Source organism: Phyllobates terribilis, unplaced genomic scaffold, assembly GCF_046119375.1.
Source record: "Phyllobates terribilis strain yellow unplaced genomic scaffold, ASM4611937v1 Scaffold_1__5_contigs__length_1240528914, whole genome shotgun sequence".
NCBI lineage: Eukaryota > Metazoa > Chordata > Amphibia > Anura > Dendrobatidae > Phyllobates > Phyllobates terribilis.
The window spans coordinates 894,685,043-894,703,420 of record NW_027362761.1 but is presented as its reverse complement, the minus strand read 5'-3'; the positions used below and the strand labels follow the sequence as shown (position 1 = coordinate 894,703,420).

Sequence of the window (18,378 nt, the reverse complement as noted above, 5' to 3'; positions counted from 1 at the left end):
AATATTCTGTATGCTCTCAGGAGCAGTCTGTATAGTGTATATTAGATTATAAGCTCCTAGGACAGGGTGTGCATTATTCAGCATGCTCTCAGGAGCAGCCTGTATATTGTATATTAGATTGTAAGCTCCTAGGACAGGGTGTGCATTATTCTGCATGCTCTCAGGAGCAGCCTGTATATTATATATTAGACTGTAAGCTCCTAGGACAGGGTGTGCATTATTCTGCATGCACTCAGGGGCAGCCTGTATATTATATATTAGACTGTAAGCTCCTAGGACAGGGTGTACATTATTCTGCATGCACTCAGGGGCAGCCTGTATATTATATATTAGACTGTAAGCTCCTAGGATAGGGTGTACATTATTCTCCATGCTCTCAGGAGCAGCCTGTATATTGTATATTAGATTGTAAGCTCCTAGAACAGGGTGTGCATTATTCTGCATGCACTCAGGGGCAGCCTGTATATTATATATTAGACTGTAAGCTCCTAGGACAGGGTGTGCATTATTCTGCATGCACTCAGGGGCACCCTGTATATTATATATTAGACTGTAAGCTCCTAGGATAGGGTGCACATTATTCTGCATGCTCTCAGGAGCAGCCTGTATATTGTATATTAGATTGTAAGCTTCTAGGACAGGGTGTGCATTATTCTGCATGCACTCAGGGGCAGACTGTATATTATATATTAGACTGTAAGCTCCTAGGACAGGGTGTGCATTATTCTGTATGCACTCAGGAGCAGTCTGTATATTGTATATTAGATTGTAGGCTCCTAGGACAGGGTGTACATTATTCTGCATGCACTCAGGGGCAGCCTGTATATTATATATTAGACTGTAAGCTCCTAGGATAGGATGTACATTATTCTGTATGCTCTCAGGCGCAGCCTGTATATTGTATATTAGATTGTAAGCTCCTAGGACAGGGTGTGCATTATTCTGCATGCCCTCAGGAGCAGCCTGTATATTGTATATTAGACTGTAAGCTCCTAGTACAGGGTGTGCATTATTCTGCATGCTTCAAGGAGCAGCCTGTATATTGTATATTAGATTGTAAGCTCCTAGGACAGGGTGTGCATTATTCTGTATGCTCTCAGGAGCAGCCTGTATATTGTATATTAGATTACAAGCTCCTAGGACAGGGTGTGCATTATTCTGTATGCTCTCAGGAGCAGTCTGTATATTGTATATTAGATTGTAAGCTCCTAGGACAGGGTGTGCATTATTCTGCATGCCCTCAGGAGCAGCCTGTATATTATATATTAGATTGTAAGCCCCTAGGACAGGGTGTACATTATTCTGTATGCTCTCAGGAGCAGCCCGTATATTGTATATTAGATTGTAAGCTCCTAGGACAGGGTGTACATTATTCTGCATGCCCTCAGGAGTAGTCTGTATATTATATATTAGACTGTAAGCTCCAAGGACAGGGTGTGCATTATTCTGTGTGCCCTCAGGAGCAGCCTGTATATTGTATATTAGATTGTAAGCTCCTAGGACAGGGTGTGCATTATTCTGTATGCCCTCAGGAGCAGTCTGTATATTGTATAATTGTATATTAGATTGTAAGCTCCTAGGACAGGGTGTACATTATTCTGTATGCCCTCAGGAGTAGTCTGTATATTATATATTAGACTGTAAGCTCCTAGGACAGGGTGTGCATTATTCTGTATGCTCTCAGGAGCAGTCTGTATATTGTATATTAGATTGTAAGCTCCTAGGACAGGGTGTGCATTATTCTGCATGCACTCAGGGGCAGCCTGTATATTATATTTTAGACTGTAAGCTCCTAGGACAGGGTGTACATTATTCTGCATGCACTCAGGGGCAGCCTGTATATTATATATTAGACTGTAAGCTCCTAGGATAGGTTGTACATTATTCTGCATGCTCTCAGGAGCAGCCTGTATATTGTATATTAGATTGTAAGCTCCTAGAACAGGGTGTGCATTATTCTGCATGCACTCAGGGGCAGCCTATATATTATATATTAGACTGTAAGCTCCTAGGACAGGGTGTGCATTATTCTGCATGCACTCAGGGGCAGCCTGTATATTATATTTTAGACTGTAAGCTCCTAGGACAGGGTGTACATTATTCTGCATGCACTCAGGGGCAGCCTGTATATTATATATTAGACTGTAAGCTCCTAGGATAGGGTGTACATTATTCTGCATGCTCTCAGGAGCAGCCTGTATATTGTATATTAGATTGTAAGCTTCTAGGACAGGGTGTGCATTATTCTGCATGCACTCAGGGGCAGACTGTATATTATATATTAGACTGTAAGCTCCTAGGACAGGGTGTGCATTATTCTGTATGCACTCAGGAGCAGTCTGTATAATGTATATTAGATTGTAGGCTCCTAGGACAGGGTGTACATTATTCTGCATGCACTCAGGGGCCGCCTGTATATTATATATTAGACTGTAAGCTCCTAGGATAGGGTGTACATTATTCTGCATGCTCTCAGGAGCAGCCTGTATATTGTATGTTAGATTGTAAGCTCCTAGGACAGGGGTGTGCATTATTCTGCATGCCCTCAGGAGCAGCCTGTATATTGTATATTAGATTGTAAGCTCCTAGGACAGGGTGTGCATTATTCTGCATGCTCTCGGGAGCAGCCTGTATATTGTATATTAGATTGTAAGCTCCTAGGACAGGGTGTGCATTATTCTCTATGCTCTCAGGAGCAGTCTTTATATTGTATATAAGATTGTAAACTCCTAGGACAGGGTGTGCATTATTCTGCATGCCCTCAGGAGCAGCCTGTATATTATATATTAGATTGTAAGCCCCTAGGACAGGGTGTACATTATTCTGTATGCTCTCAGGAGCAGCCCGTATATTGTATATTAGATTGTAAGCTCCTAGGACAGGGTGTACATTATTCTGCATGCCCTCAGGAGTAGTCTGTATATTATATATTAGACTGTAAGCTCCTAGGACAGGGTGTGCATTATTCTGTATGCCCTCAGGAGCAGCCTGTATATTGTATATTAGATTGTAAGCTCCTAGGACAGGGTGTGCATTATTCTGTATGCCCTCAGGAGCAGTCTGTATATTGTATAATTGTATATTAGATTGTAAGCTCCTAGGACAGAGTGTACATTATTCTGTATGCCCTCAGGAGTAGTCTGTATATTATATATTAGACTGTAAGCTCCTAGGACAGGGTTTGCATTATTCTGTATGCTCTCAGGAGCAGTCTGTATATTGTATATTAGATTGTAAGCTCCTAGGACAGGGTGTACATTATTCTGCATGCCCTCAGGAGCAGCCTATATATTGTATATTAGATTGTAAGCTCCTATGACAGGGTGTGCATTATTCTGTATACCTTCAGGAGCAGTCTGCATATTGTATATTAGATTGTAAGCTCCTAGGATAGCGTGTTCATTATTCTGTATGCTCTCAGGAGCAGCCCGTATATTGTATATTAGATTGTAAGCTCCTAGGACAGGGTGTACATTATTCTGCATGCCCTCAGGAGTAGTCTGTATATTATATATTAGACTGTAAGCTCCTAGGACAGGGTGTGCATTATTCTGTATGCCCTCAGGAGCAGCCTGTATATTGTATATTAGATTGTAAGCTCCTAGGACAGGGTGTGCATTATTTTGTATGCTCTCAGGAGCAGCCCGTATATTGTATATTAGATTTTAAGCTCCTAGGACAGGGTGTACATTATTCTGCATGCCCTCAGGAGCAGTCTGTATATTATATATTAGATTGTAAGCTCCTAGGACAGGGTGTACATTATTCTGCATGCCCTCAGGAGCAGCCTGTATATTATATATTAGATTGTAAGCTCCTAGGACAGGGTGTGCATTATTCTGTATGCTCTCAGGAGCAGTCTGTATATTATATATTAGATTGTTGGCTCCTAGGACAGGGTGTGCAATATTCTGTATGCCCTCGGGAGCAGTCTGTATATTATATATTAGATTGTAAGCTCCTAAAAGCAGGGTGTGCATTATTCTGCATGCCCTTAGGAGCAGTCTGTATATTGTATATTAGATTGTAAGCCCCTAGGACAGGGTGTGCATTATTCTGCATGCCCTCAGGAGCAGTCTGTATATTGTATATTAGATTGTAAGCTCCTAGGACAGGGTGTGCATTATTCTGTATGCCCTCAGGAGCAGCCTGTATATTGTATATTAGATTTTAAGCTCCTAGGACAGGGTGTGCATTATTCTGCATGCCCTCAGGAGCAGCCTGTATATTATATATTAGATTGTAAGCTCCTAGGACAGGGTGTGCATTATTCTGCATGCCCTCAGGAGCAGCCTGTATATTATATATTAGATTGTAAGCTCCTAGGACAGGGTGTACATTATTCTGCATGCTCTCATGAGCAGCCTGTATATTGTATATTAGATTGTAAGCCCCTAGGACAGGGTGTGCATTATTCTGTATGCCCTCAGGAGCAGCCTGTATATTGTATATTAGATGGTAAGCTCCTAGGACAGGGTGTGCATTATTCTGCATGCCCTCAGGAGCAGCCTGTATATTGTATATTAGATTGTAAGCTCCTAGGACAGGGTGTGCATTATGCTGTATGCCCTCAGGAGCAGTCTGCATATTGTATATTAGATTGTAAGCCCCTAGGACAGGGTGCACATTATTCTGTATGCCCTCAGGAGCAGTCTGTATATTGTATATTAGATTGTAAGCCCCTAAGACAGGGTGTGCATTATTCTGCATGCCCTCAGGAGCAGTCTGTATATTGTATATTAGATTGTAAGCTCCTAAAAGCAGGGTGTGCATTATTCTGCATGCCCTCAGGAGCAGTCTGTATATTGTATATTAGATTGTAAGCTCCTAAAAGCAGGGTGTGCATTATTCTGCATGCCCTCAGGAGCAGTCTGTATATTGTATATTAAATTGTAAGCTCCTAGGACAGGGTGTGCATTATTCTGTATGCTATCATGAGCAGCCTGTATATTGTATATTAGATTGTAAGCTCCTAGGACAGGGTGTGCATTATTCTTTATACCCTCAGGAGCAGTCTATATATTGTATATTAGATTGTAAGCTCCTAGGACAGGGTGTGCATTTTTCTGCATGCCCTCAGGAGCAGTCTGTATATTATATATTAGATAGTAAGTTCCCAGGACAGGGTGTACAGAATTCTGTATGCCCTCAGGAGCAGTCTGTATATTGTATATTAGATTGTAAGCTCCTAGGACAGGGTGTGCATTATTCTGCATGCCCTCAGGAGCAGTTTGTATATTATATATTAGATTGTAAGCTCCTAAAAGCAATGTGTGCATTATTCTGCATGCCCTCAGGAGCAGTCTGTATATTGTATATTAGATTGTAAGCTCCTAGGACAGGGTGTGCATTATTCTGTATGCTATCATGAGCAGCCTGTATATTGTATATTAGATTGTAAGCTCCTAGGACAGGGTGAGCATTATTCTGTATACCCTCAGGAGCAGTCTATATATTGTATATTAGATTGCAAGCTCCTAGGACAGGGTGTGCATTATTCTGCATGCCCTCAGGAGCAGCATGTATATTGTATATTAGATTGTAAGCTCCTAGGACAGGGTGTGCATTATTCTTTATGCCCTCAGGAGCAGTTTGTATATTGTATATTAGATTGTAAGCTCCTAGGAGAGGGTGTACATTATTCTGCATGCCCTTAAGAGCAGCCTGTATATTGTATATTAGATTGTAAGCTCCTAGGACAGGGTGTACATTATTCTGTATGCCCTCATGAGCCTGTATATTGTATATTAGATTGTAAGCTCCTCTTGAGCAGGGTGTATTTGTCTTTTCCTTCGCAGGGTCGGCTCTCCTGAGCTTATACTTACTTGCAGATATACAGCAATATGCAGCAGGACAGACGTGATCCAGGGAAATATCCGATCGCCACAACTGGGGTCAGGAAGGAATTTTTTCCCCCCTTGAGGCAGGACTCTCCGCGGGGTTTCTTCGCCTTCCTCTGGATCTTTCGGTCCAGTGGCTCTCAGCCAGTCCTCAATCACCACTGTGGTCTTTGACCTGAGAGTCATTACGATCGTAGTTTAATTTCTTAAAGGGCCAGTAATATTTTTATTACAATGTTGCTTATTGCTATTCCAATAAAAAAAAAAAAAGAAAATAAAAGTGCCATGTGAGGCTTTTTCTCGTGACCTTTTTTTTTTTTACACAGTTACAATGATGGGAGTGATCATTACTACCCCTAATATTCCACAAGTAGAACCAGGAATTATGCAGGGCGCCATTTACAGATGGCAGACCACATATATTTTCACCCATTGTGGTATCATAATATCAGCTCCTGTCCCAAGTTACATTACAAGTGTTATGGGGGCCGATATCTGTGATGGGGGAAGGGCACTAAAATAGTGTATGTCCTACACAACAAACTACCTGACAGAAGACTGAAGACCGGACACAGAGCCGCCGAATACAAGAGACACAAGCAGTGTCGGACTGGGGTGCCAAGGACCCACCAGTAACCAACTCCAGGCCCCCACTTTTCAGCTTCATGCAAATGTGACATTATCATCAATCACAGATTTATATAACAATGAACTGGGCAGATTGTTAAATGAATAAGATGGTGCTTCTGTCAGTATATAGTGAATCAAGTGTATTGTGCCAAGTACTGATCATATAAGAGGGTGGTGGCCCACTCCTGCACAGGGGCCCACCGGATGATTCTCCCGCTCCCCATGTGGTCCAGTCCATGCGTGCCGCTATTCCTGTAGTTTTCCATCTACAGATGTGCACCAGAGCACCTGTGTGTTACTCACGTTACCTATCACATGATCTATCAAAGGGGATCATGTGACATGTCACATGATACATCGGGTACCTGTGGGGGGCGCGCTTTCTAAACAACCCGGAGCCCTGGGTACTCTAAAGCCTCTCTTGGGAGGAGTGGTTTATCATGTGCACCTCCACTCCATTCATTTTTAGCAGGAATTTGGCTCTCAACTGGTCTTCGGCATTCCCATAAGAATGAATGTAGTGGCAGTGAGCATGATTGACCACAGCTGCATTCACACTGATCTCTTCAGAGTTCCGGTTCTCAATATCGGTGTAACATGCCACTGGCCGGCCTTACTCTAGAGGGGCGTGACTAAGTGGCTACCTGGTCTTCACTAGCGCCTCTGATGGTGAGGATAGGCTTGGGCATGCAAGGTACGTAAGGGAGAGACAGAAGAGTAGTCAGACGTTCCAGGGTCGGGACAGGCAGCACAGGTTCAGGATACAAAGCCGAGGTCAGGAGCGGAGAGAACAGACAGGATGCGAACAGAAGCCGGGTCAGTAACGGGAGGTATAAACAGAACACTTTGACAGGAACTAGCTCCAAACACCAAACTGGAACCTAAGCTCAGGCAAAGGTGTGGAGGGCGGCGCTGCCTAATATAGCACCTGCTGATTGGTTCTTCATACTTTGCATGATCTGTCAATGTATAAACATTGACAGATCCCATATTCTATCAGTAGCTAGACGTATTCCCAGAGTGTCTTGGGTGAAAGGAGGGTTAAATTACCAGTAATGACCAGCTTCCACAGATCAAATACTGCAGCTGCTGGTGGAGGTATTACCTAATTTAAAGGTTACTGTGCTGAAGATTATTTACACTGAACAGCGCAGTGTGAGAATATGTTAAAAATGTAAACATTGCTTACGTAAATTGCAAATATATGATGAACCTGTCCATTTTTCCTGGTAAAGATCAGATCTGGGACCACATACCTTTACTGCTGACACTTAATACCAAGATAGATGGTAACTTACATGAGTCACATAGACACAATCTACCTTACATTGCACATTACTGGGGCATCTGCGAGTGCCAGCCTGATATCCTTATTCTCTATGTAGTCATGGGTAATGAAATTATATGTTATGAAGATACAGGTGCTTCTCACTAAATTAGAATATCATCAAAAAGTTAATTTATTTCAGTTCTTCAATACAAAAAGTGAAACTCATATATTATATAGAGTCATTACAAACAGAGTGATCTATTTCAAGTGTTTATTTCTGTTAATGTTGATGATTATGGATTACAGCCAATGAAAACAAAAAAGTCATTATCTCAGTAAATTAGAATAACAAAAAAAACACCTGCAAAAGCTTCCTACGCATTTAAAAATATCCCTTAGTCTGTTTCAGTAGGCTCCACAATCATGGGGAAGACTGCTGACTTGACAGATGTCCAGAAGGCAGTCATTAACACACTCCACAAAGAGGGTAAGCCACAAAAGGTCATTGCTAAAGAAGCTGGCTGTTCACAGAGTGCTGTATCCAAGCATATTAATGGGAAGTTGAGTGGAAGGAAAACTTGTAGAAAAAGGTGCACAAGAAACTGGGATTACCGCAGACTTGAAAGGATTGTTAAGAAAAGGCCATTCAAAAATTTGGGGGAGATTCACAAGGAGTGGACTGCTGCTGGAGTCATTGCTTCAAGAGCCACCACACATAGACGTATCCAGGACATGGGCTGCAAGTGTTGCATTCCTTGTGTCAAGCCATTCATGACCAACAGACAACGCCAGAAGTGTCTTACCTGGGCCAAGGAGAAAAAAACCTGGACTGTTGCTCAGTGGTCCAAGGTGTTGTTTTCAGGTGAAAGTAAATTTTGCATTTCATTTGGAAATCAAGGTCCCAGAGTCTGGAGGAAGAGTGGGGAGGCACACAATCCAAGCTGCTTGAGGTCTAGTGTGAAGTTTCCACAATCGGTGATGGTTTGGGGAGCCATGTCATCTGCTGGTGTAGGTCCACTGTGTTTTATCAAGACCAAAGTCAGCGCAGCCGTCTACCAGGAAATTGTAAAGCACTTCAAGCTTTTTGGAGATGGAAATTTCATTCTCCAGCAGGATTTGGCACCTGTCCACACTGCCAAAAGTACCAATACCTGATTTAAAAACAACAATATTTCTGTGCTTGATTGGCAAGGAAACTCGCCTGAATCTATGGGGTATTGTCAAGAGGAAGATGAGAGACACCAGACCCAACAATGCAGACGAGCTGAAGGCTGCTATCAAAGCAACCTGGGCTTCCATAACACCTCAGCAGTGTCACAGGCTGATTGCCTCCATGCCACGCCACATTGATGCAGTAATTGATGCAAAAGGAGCCCCGACCAAGTATTGAGTGCATTTACTGAACATACATTTCAGTAGGCCAACATTTCGGATTTTAAAAACATTTTTCAAGCTGTTGTTATAAAGTATTATAATTTACTGAGATAATGACTTTTGTGTTTTTATTGGCTGTAAGCCATAATCATCATCATTAACAGAATTAAACACTTGAAATAGATCACTCTGTTTGTAATGACTCTATGCAATATATGAGTTTCACTTTTTGTATTGAAATAAATTAACTTTTTGATGATATTCTAATTTAGTGAGAAGCACTTTGTATGTCTGCAATCTTTATACTCCAGTGAAACTTCAACCAAAATATAGAAATATTGAAGTTTATCACAACAGAAATCAAATGTTCAAATAGTCAAGTCTCTTAGTGAAGCAAAAAAAAATTTAAAAAGAGTAATTAAACAGACTCATTTAATCTTAAATTGAAACTGGTTCAGATACAATCGGGGTCCCAAAGAGGCATGTCCAGTATATTTGTCAGCAGAAATCGACATATCATGTAGTGATCACATATTATACCATGTCCTCAGAGAATGCAGCATTAATCCCATTCATATTTTTCTACCTTGATACTACGAGTAGGGGCAGTAATAAACCCCCTACACATAATATCATCTTTTCAAATTAGCCAACACTATGTCTCGGTGCGCAGGTATCTAGCTAAGCTTTGGATTTTACCATTCACATTTGTATTCTTGTTTTTGCATTAATGAATCATTTGTATGAAATATAAATCTGGATAACGGATACTTCAGTCACAATAATCAAGAATCTCCATAAATTCAGCATCGTTTTCAATAAAGCATGACGCACCATGACATTTTAGTGCCCCTGGTATCCCAGCAACTGTGGTATTATGGAGGCCGTGTCCTGAAGAAAAAGTAGCTTAACAAAATACAAAGGCACTGTGCAGCATCGCGCCAGGCTGCTGTGAATAGAAGAATGAACTGCCCGGAGGAGAAATGAAAAGCCCCTTTATGTTACCTTAAAGCATAATGCGTTAGAGGAACAAGTGAGAATAATGAACAATCCCAAATCCTTGGCAGCTCTCAATGGCGCTGTAGACAAGCGCACATTTTACACTTATCTGAAGGCATGAGAAAGCCCCTGATGAGGCAGAGTAGGGCATTAGTATGCCAAGCAGGAAGAGACCAGGGACATGAATGTTAAGCCGCAGCTTCAGGACAGATACTAATGCCGAAAATATGTCAGCACACAAACAATTATTCCACCACAAATGATACCGTTATCATACACAGTATACCAATTATTGCACTCAGTACAGTCCTATAACTTAGGACTTGCATAAAATAACATTACGAACCTTAAATGCCAACAGAATTTTACACTGATGAAAAAACATATTGATAATGCAGCTATTGCCAGAGGAGGGCACATTAATTGTTAGTGTTATAGAAAAATGATATTTGAAATGTATTAATAAGAAGTTAAAAGTAGTTTTTAGGATTAGCTTCCCAAATACTTTCCCAGCAGATAACATATAATGACACAGACAAAAGACTGCACTAAAAAATATAGACCCTAGAATACACTAGAATGCCGCATGGTTGGCTGCAGAATAGACATTCTCTGTGCTTGTTGGTTGTTCTCATGTCACACTGTAAGGCAGGGATGTCAAACTCAAACACACAGAGGGCCAAAATGGAAAACTTGGACAAAGTCGCGGGCCAACCAGTACACAGTATAATGACCCCACATAGTCCTCCATACAGTATTATGGGCAACACATAGTCCTCCATACAGTATAATGGCCCCACATAATCCTGTGTGGCGCCCCTGCGGGTTCAGTCGCCACAGAGGTACTGCATCTCACCCAGAGGTGTGGTATCCCACTCTCAGGTAAGGAGGGAGTACGGCCCGGGACCCACCCACCTGCATCCAACACTACACCCTTCCAGACCAGTAGGCGGGGCAAGATGCACTGGCTTATGCTGAGCCCTGTCCCTGGTTGGAAGTGGAGGGAACCGAGTGAGGGGGAACCAAGTAGTGGGTGTGGGTGGAGGAAATATAACAGGGGAGCACTTCAGAAGGAGTATAAAAAGGGGAACCATCTTGAGACAGTCGGTGCAGTCAGAGGAGAGAGAGTTGGGAGCAGGAGCTCTGTAGGAGCTCTGCTCAGAGGAGAGGACCTAGATTGAGAAGCCCAGGAGGAAAGACTGGAAGAGGACGGGAGCAGAGGGAAGGCTCCAGAAGCGAGGGGATCCCAGGGGCACGGCAGGTGCGGAAGCCACCCGTGCGCCTAAATCTACCAGAGCATGGAGGGATCAGGCCGGAAAGGGGACCAGCCCCTAACTAGTGGAGAACTACAAGGCTCAGCTAGAAACCGGAGGCTTCTGTACTTTCAGGGTGCACTTGCTCACAACTGCAACTAAATCGCTAAAAAGGTAGCCGCATAGGATTCAGGGGACTACACGTTGCCCGCCAAGATCCGAGGCTACTGGCTTGGGACACTGGTTGCGAGGCACATGGCAGGAGGGTGGGAGCCAGCGCAGGAAGATGACCGAAGAAGGCACACAGAATGGGGTCCCGTTATGTACTCCTGAAACACCTGGGAGTTTGCTGAACCCCTGCCTTGGTAAACACAGGACGGCGTGGGAGGTTACCCTGGCACTGGGAACCTGGAGTCTGACAACTGTGAGTAAACTTTGAAGCCTGCACCCCACTGTGTCCTAGAATTATTATCTGCGCCATCCCCAGCACCACACAGCACAGCAACATCTACCTCATCAAATCATCCCTGCATTGCCCTGGAGCTTAGCTCTGCCTGTGGAGAGCTGAACCAACTCTGCTGCGTCACCATCAGCTCCAGAGGATCTGCACCGCAGCGGTGGCTCCATATAGCCGCATACCACAGGTAGCGTCATGAACATTAAACTATAAAAACTATAATTCCCTTTTATTGACCGCTGTGGGTCGCGGACCGGGTCACTGCCACTGTGACATCCCCTGCACCGACCGGCCCGGCACCGAGTACCCCACGGCCCAGGGGGCGAGTCAACTCCATACAGAATAATCAGCCCCACATAATCCTCCGTACAGAATAATGGCCCCACATAGTCCTTCATACAGAATAATGGCCCCACATAGTCCTCCATACAGAATAATGGCCCCATGTAGCTCTCCATACAGAATAATCGGCCCCACATAGTCCTCCATACAAATTATTGGGCCCAACATAGTCCTCCATACAGAATAATGGGTGGGTCCCACATAGTCCTCCATACAGAATAATGGGCCCCAGATAGTTCTCCATACAAAATATTGGGCCCCACATAGTCCTCCATACAGAATAATGGGCCCCACATAGTCCTTCATTCAGAATAATGGCCCCACATAGACTTCCATATAGAAGACTGGGCCCCACATAGTCCTCCATACAGAATAATGGACCTCACATAGTCCTGCATACGGAATAATGGACCCCAAATAGTCCTTCATACAGAATAATGGGCCCCACATAGTCCTCCATAGATAATAATGGGCCGCACATAGTCCTCGATACAGAATAATGGACCTCACAAAATCCTCCATACGGAATAATGGACCCCACATAGTCCTTCATACAGAATAATGGGCCCCACATAGTCCTCCATACAGAATAATGGCCCCACATAGTCATCCATACAGAATAATCTTACCCACATAGTCCTCCGTACAGGATAATGGCCCCACATAGTCCTTCATACAGAATAATGGCCCCACATAGTCCTCCATACAGAATAATGGACCTCACATAGTCCTCCATACGGAATAATGGACCCCACATAGTCCCTCATACAGAATAATGGACCCCACATAGTCCTCCATAGATAATAATGGGCCGTACATGTTATGATCTGCTACAGGGACTAAGGAAAGACAGGAGATCTGTCCCTACAATAGAACTAAACTAGATCCCAACGATGTAACGGGGAACCTGATCCTGCGATCAGACCCGCTAAAGTCCTCGGCTAGTCTGTACGAAGACCTATAGATGTGAGGGAGGGATCCCTACAAGAACTAGGGACTGGGATAAGTTGGACACCTCCTAGCAGAAATAGTAGCAGTCAAAGACAAACACACAACAAAAAGCATAGAGGTCAGAAGACCTAGCAACACTAACAGAGAACGGCAACAGAGCACCAAGCTAGCTCAAGAGTAGTAAATACAATGAAGTCCAGCAAGGCCAGAAGGCGGAGCCGGATTAAATAGGCAAAAATGGTCATGTGACCAGCAAACTAAAAAAAAACTAACAGGAGAGTTCTAACAGTACCCCCTCTTCTAAGAGGATCCTCCGGATCCCCTAGGCCCAGGCTTACCAGGAAACCTCCTGTGAAACGCTCTGACAAGTCTGGAAGCAGAAACATCATCCGCCCTCACCCATGAGTTATCCTCAGGTCCGAAACCCTTCCAAGCGACGAGATACTGCAAACTCCCTCTATACCGTCTAGAATTTAGGATGCGGGAAATTTCATATTCCCCGTCCTCCACCACCGGAGGAACAGTGGCAGAGGCGTCACCATCCGACACATCAGCTTTTTTCAACAGAGAAACATGAAACACCGGGTTAATCTTCCAGGACGTAGGAACCTCCAACCTAACAGCAGATTGGTTAACTATCTGAAGCACCTTAAAGGGCCCTACGAACTTGGGACCCAATTTTTTAGAAGGAATCCTCAATCGCAGATTCTTAGAGGACAACCAAACCATGTCACCAACAGCAAACAAAACCTCTTGCCGTTTCCTATCAAAGTACCTCTTAGATTTTTTGTTAGCCTCCTGAAGATTACCACGCACATCCGTCCAAGCTCTCTCCAAATCACCGGAAAAATTCTCCTCCTCAGGCACAGCCGAAACCAATTTGGAGAATGACCCAAAAGACGGATGTCTCCCAGAACAACAAAAAAAAGGCGAACACCCAGCAGAAGAGGATGTATGGTTGTTAAGAGCAAATTCAGCAAGCGGCAGAAACTCAGACCACCCCTCTTGATTGTCTGCCACAAAACAACGCAAGAACTGCTCAACATCCTGGCTCTTCCTTTCTGTCTGGCCATTAGACTCAGGATGATATCCGGATGAAAACGACAAATGAACTCCCAACCTGTCACAAAAAGCACGCCAAAAACGAGCCACGAACTGAGGTCCCCTATCAGAAACAATGTCAGTAGGAACACCATGTAGTCTGACAATTTCCTTGACAAAGGCCTTAGCGAGTGTCTTAGCGCAAGGCAGTTTGATGAAGGGAACCAAGTGACACATCTTGCTAAAACGGTCCACGACCACCCAGATGACCGTGAAACCTTCAGAGGGGGGAAGGTCAGTAATAAAGTCCATAGCCAGATGTGTCCAAGGTGCACTAGGAACCTCCAGAGGGCAAAGCAACCCCGCCGCAGGAGCATGCGAAGACTTGGATCTAGCACACACAGTACATTGGCGCACCCACTTAATAACTTCCTTCTGCCATCCAGGCCACCAAAAACTGCGACCCACAAGTCTCTTGGTCTCAGAAATTCCTGGATGACCTGCCAACCAAGACTCATGACACTCAACAAACAAATATCTCCTAAAGGTCCTAGGCACAAACAACCTCCCATGGGGAGTGTTAGATGGGGCATTCTCCTGAGCTTTAAGAATCTCATCCTCCAAAACGGAGTCCAAAGCAGCAATCACAACGCCTTCTTGTAAAATGCTCTCCTCTTCCTCCTCAACACCGACTATGGGAGAAAAGCTGCGAGACAAAGCATCCGCTTTAACATTCTTGGTACCCGGGATGTAAGTAACGGAAAAATTAAACCGCGAGAAAAAAAGTGCCCACCTAGCCTGACGGGCATTCAAGCGCTTGGCAGCATCGAGATAGATCAGATTTTTATGATCAGTGAAAACCTGAATGGGAAATTCAGCACCTTCCAAGAGGTGACACCAGTGTTCAAATGCGAGTTTAATCGCCAGCAATTCCCGATTACCAATATCGTAATGAAGTTCAGTCTCAGAAAAATTTTTGGAAAAAAAGACACAGGGATGTACTCCATCCTTGTTTTCCTGAGACAACACCGCACCGACCCCCACCGAGGAAGCATCAACCTCAACCAAAAACGGCTTAGTCACATCAGGCTGCATAAGGATGGGAGCAGAGGTGAACCTCTCCTTTAGAAACACAAAAGCTTCAATGGCCTCAGAAGTCCACTGAACCGCATTAGCACCTTTCCTGGTGAGATCGGTCAGCGGTTTGACAATAATAGAAAATTTTTTTATGAATTTTCTGTAATAATTGGCGAAACCCAAAAACCTCTGTATCGATTTCAAACCAATAGGCCTAGGCCATTCCTGCACAGCTTGAACTTTAACCGGGTCCATCTCAAAACCTTCACTGGAGATAATGTAGCCCAAAAAACTAATTCTCTGTACAGCGAACTCACATTTCTCCAGCTTAGCAAAAAGCGAATTGTCCATTAATAACTGTAATACCTCACGTACGCTCCACCAATGAGAATCCAGATCAGGCGAATAAATCAGAATGTCATCCAAATACACAACCACATTTTTGCCGATTAAAGGTCTAAGGATGTCATTAATAAGATTCTGAAAAAATGCTGGAGCATTGGTAAGACCAAAAGGCATCACCAGATTCTCAAAATGACCCACAGGAGTGTTAAAAGCAGTCTTCCATTCATCACCCTCCTTCATGCGCAACAAATTGTATGCCCCCCGGAGATCAATTTTAGAGAACCACTTGGCCCCCACTAACTGGTTAAATAAATCAGGAATCAATGGCAGTGGGTAAGGATTGCGTACAGTAATTTTATTAATCTCACGAAAGTCCAGACAAGGACGTAAACCGCCATCTTTTTTTTTTTTACAAAAAAAAATCCAACAGCCACAGGAGACTTGGAAGGCCTAATGTGACCGGCAGCCAAGCTTGTCTGTATGTATTCCTCCAAAGCCTTTCTCTCAGGAATAGTAAGATTAAATAAACGACTTTTAGGAAGAGTCGCTCCAGGGACAAATTCAATGGTACAATCATAGTCTCTATGGGGAGGCAAAATTTGTGACTCCTCCTCAGAAAAAACTCTCCAAAAATCCTGAATAGGTACAGGTAATTCCCCTTTATCCACAGCAGCAATGCGCCCGTTACAACACTTGTCATAACACTTAGGGCTCCAGGACTTAATTTCATTGGTAGACCAATCCAGTACAGGATTGTGCAATTTTAACCAGGGTAACCCCAATATTACTGGAGAAGGCAAATTATCCAATACCACCAAATCCAAATTCTCTTGATGAATACCATTAATAGTGAGGGGAAATTCACAGACCTTATGAGTAACACTCTTCAAGGGAGAGCCATCAACAGAAACCACAGCAATAGGGGATGACAAAGTTTTAGGTTCTAATCTAAGTTTTTCCAAGAATCCCCCATCAATCACATTCAGAGTAGAACCACAATCCACAAATACCCAAAATTCAATTAATTCATCCTGAGCAGCAGTAGTAGCAGATAGGAATACTCCCTTAGAATTTAAACAGGCTATACGTACATGACTGACCAATTTTTTTTCTTTCTTCATACGAAGCACACAGTTCTTAATAAAATGACCAGAATTTCCGCAATAGAAGCACAAGCCTTCAGAAAGCCTGCGGTCTTTTTCCTGAGAGCGGGGTGCCATCGCCCCAATCTCCATCGGCTCTCCATTGTCAGCACAGACCCTCTCAGGACTCGGAGCTGACATAGCAGAGGATTTGGTCTCATTAACCCTTGCACGCAGTCTCCTGTCCACCCGTATAGCTAATTGCATTGCCTCCTGCAAGTTTCCAGGTGTGGGATAAGCAATCAGTAAATCCTTAACCCTTTCACCTAGCCCTGCAAGAAACAAGCTTTTCAAAGCTGAATCGTTCCACCCCACCTGGGCAGACCACCGACGGAAGTGAGAACAATATTTTTCCACATTACCTGATCCCTGCCTCAGATGTCTCAATTCAGACTCAGCAGATGAGACACGATCAGGATCATCGTACAACAAACCCAAAGCAGAAAAAAAACTATCCACTGATCTAAAGCACGGATCACTAGGTTGGAGAGAGAAGGCCCATCCCTGAGGATCTTTGCGCAAAAGTGACATTATGAACCCTATGCGCTGTGATTCATCACCAGAGGATCCGGGTCTCAAAGAAAATACAATAAACAAGCATTTTTAAAAGAAAAAAAATCTTGTTGTTCGCCAACAAATAAATCAGGCAGACGTACCTTTGGTTCCACAAAATGTGCTCCAGAACAGCTACTCACGTGTTGTTGGAGCTTGGCCACCTCCAGAGAGAGTCCCTGCAAGCGTTGAGCCAAATCTTGAACCGAGACCATGATGGAAAACTGGAGGTCTTTCCTTAGAGAAAATTTTTTTTTTTTTTTCTTTTAGGGCTGGACTTACTGTTATGATCTGCTACAGGGACTAAGGAAAGACAGGAGATCTGTCCCTACAATAGAACTAAACTAGATCCCTACGATGTAACGGGGAACCTGATCCTGCGATCAGACCCGCTAAAGTCCTTGGCTAGTCTGTACGAAGACCTATAGATGTGAGGGAGGGATCCCTACAAGAACTAGGGACTGGGATAAGTTGGACACCTCCTAGCAGAAATAGTAGCAGTCAAAGACAAACACACAACAAAAAGCATAGAGGTCAGAAGACCTAGCAACACTAACAGAGAACGGCAACAGAGCACCAAGCTAGCTCAAGAGTAGTAAATACAATGAAGTCCAGCAAGGCCAGGAGGGCGGAGCCGGATTAAATAGGCAAAAATGGTCATGTGACCAGCAAACTAAAAAAAAACTAACAGGAGAGTTCTAACAGTACATAGCCCTCCATACAGAATAATGGCCCCACATAGTCATCCATACAGAATAATCGGCCCCACATAGTCCTCCGTACAGAATAATGGCCCCACATAGTCCTTCATACAGAATAATGGCCCCATATAGTCTTCCATACAGAATAATGGGCCCCACATAGTCCTCCATACAGAATAATGGACCTCACATAGTCCTCCATACAGAATAATGGACCCCACATAGTCCTTCATACAGAATAATGGGCCCCACATAGTCCTTCATACAGAATAATGGCCCCACATAGTCCTCCATACAGAATAATGGGCCCCACATAGTCTTCCATACAGAATAATGGGCCCCACATAGTCCTCCATACAGAATATTGGGCCCCACATAGTCCTCCATACAGAATAATGGCCCCA

General features: G+C 43.7%; 1 protein-coding gene across 5 annotated transcripts in view; it reads right to left on the bottom strand.

Moving 5' to 3' along the window:
* EGF (epidermal growth factor) overlaps nt 1-18,378 on the bottom strand; it is a 269,170-nt gene that overhangs the window by 213,596 nt on the left and 37,196 nt on the right. The window contains exon 1 of one of the 5 annotated variants that reach the window (XM_073640802.1): nt 5,826-5,986. The exons of the other annotated variants lie outside the window; for them this stretch is intronic. The gene's annotated coding sequence lies outside the window, so the exon portion shown is untranslated. Of the gene's footprint in view, nt 1-5,825; nt 5,987-18,378 lie in introns of those variants that run through there. 5 annotated transcript variants of the gene reach the window in all.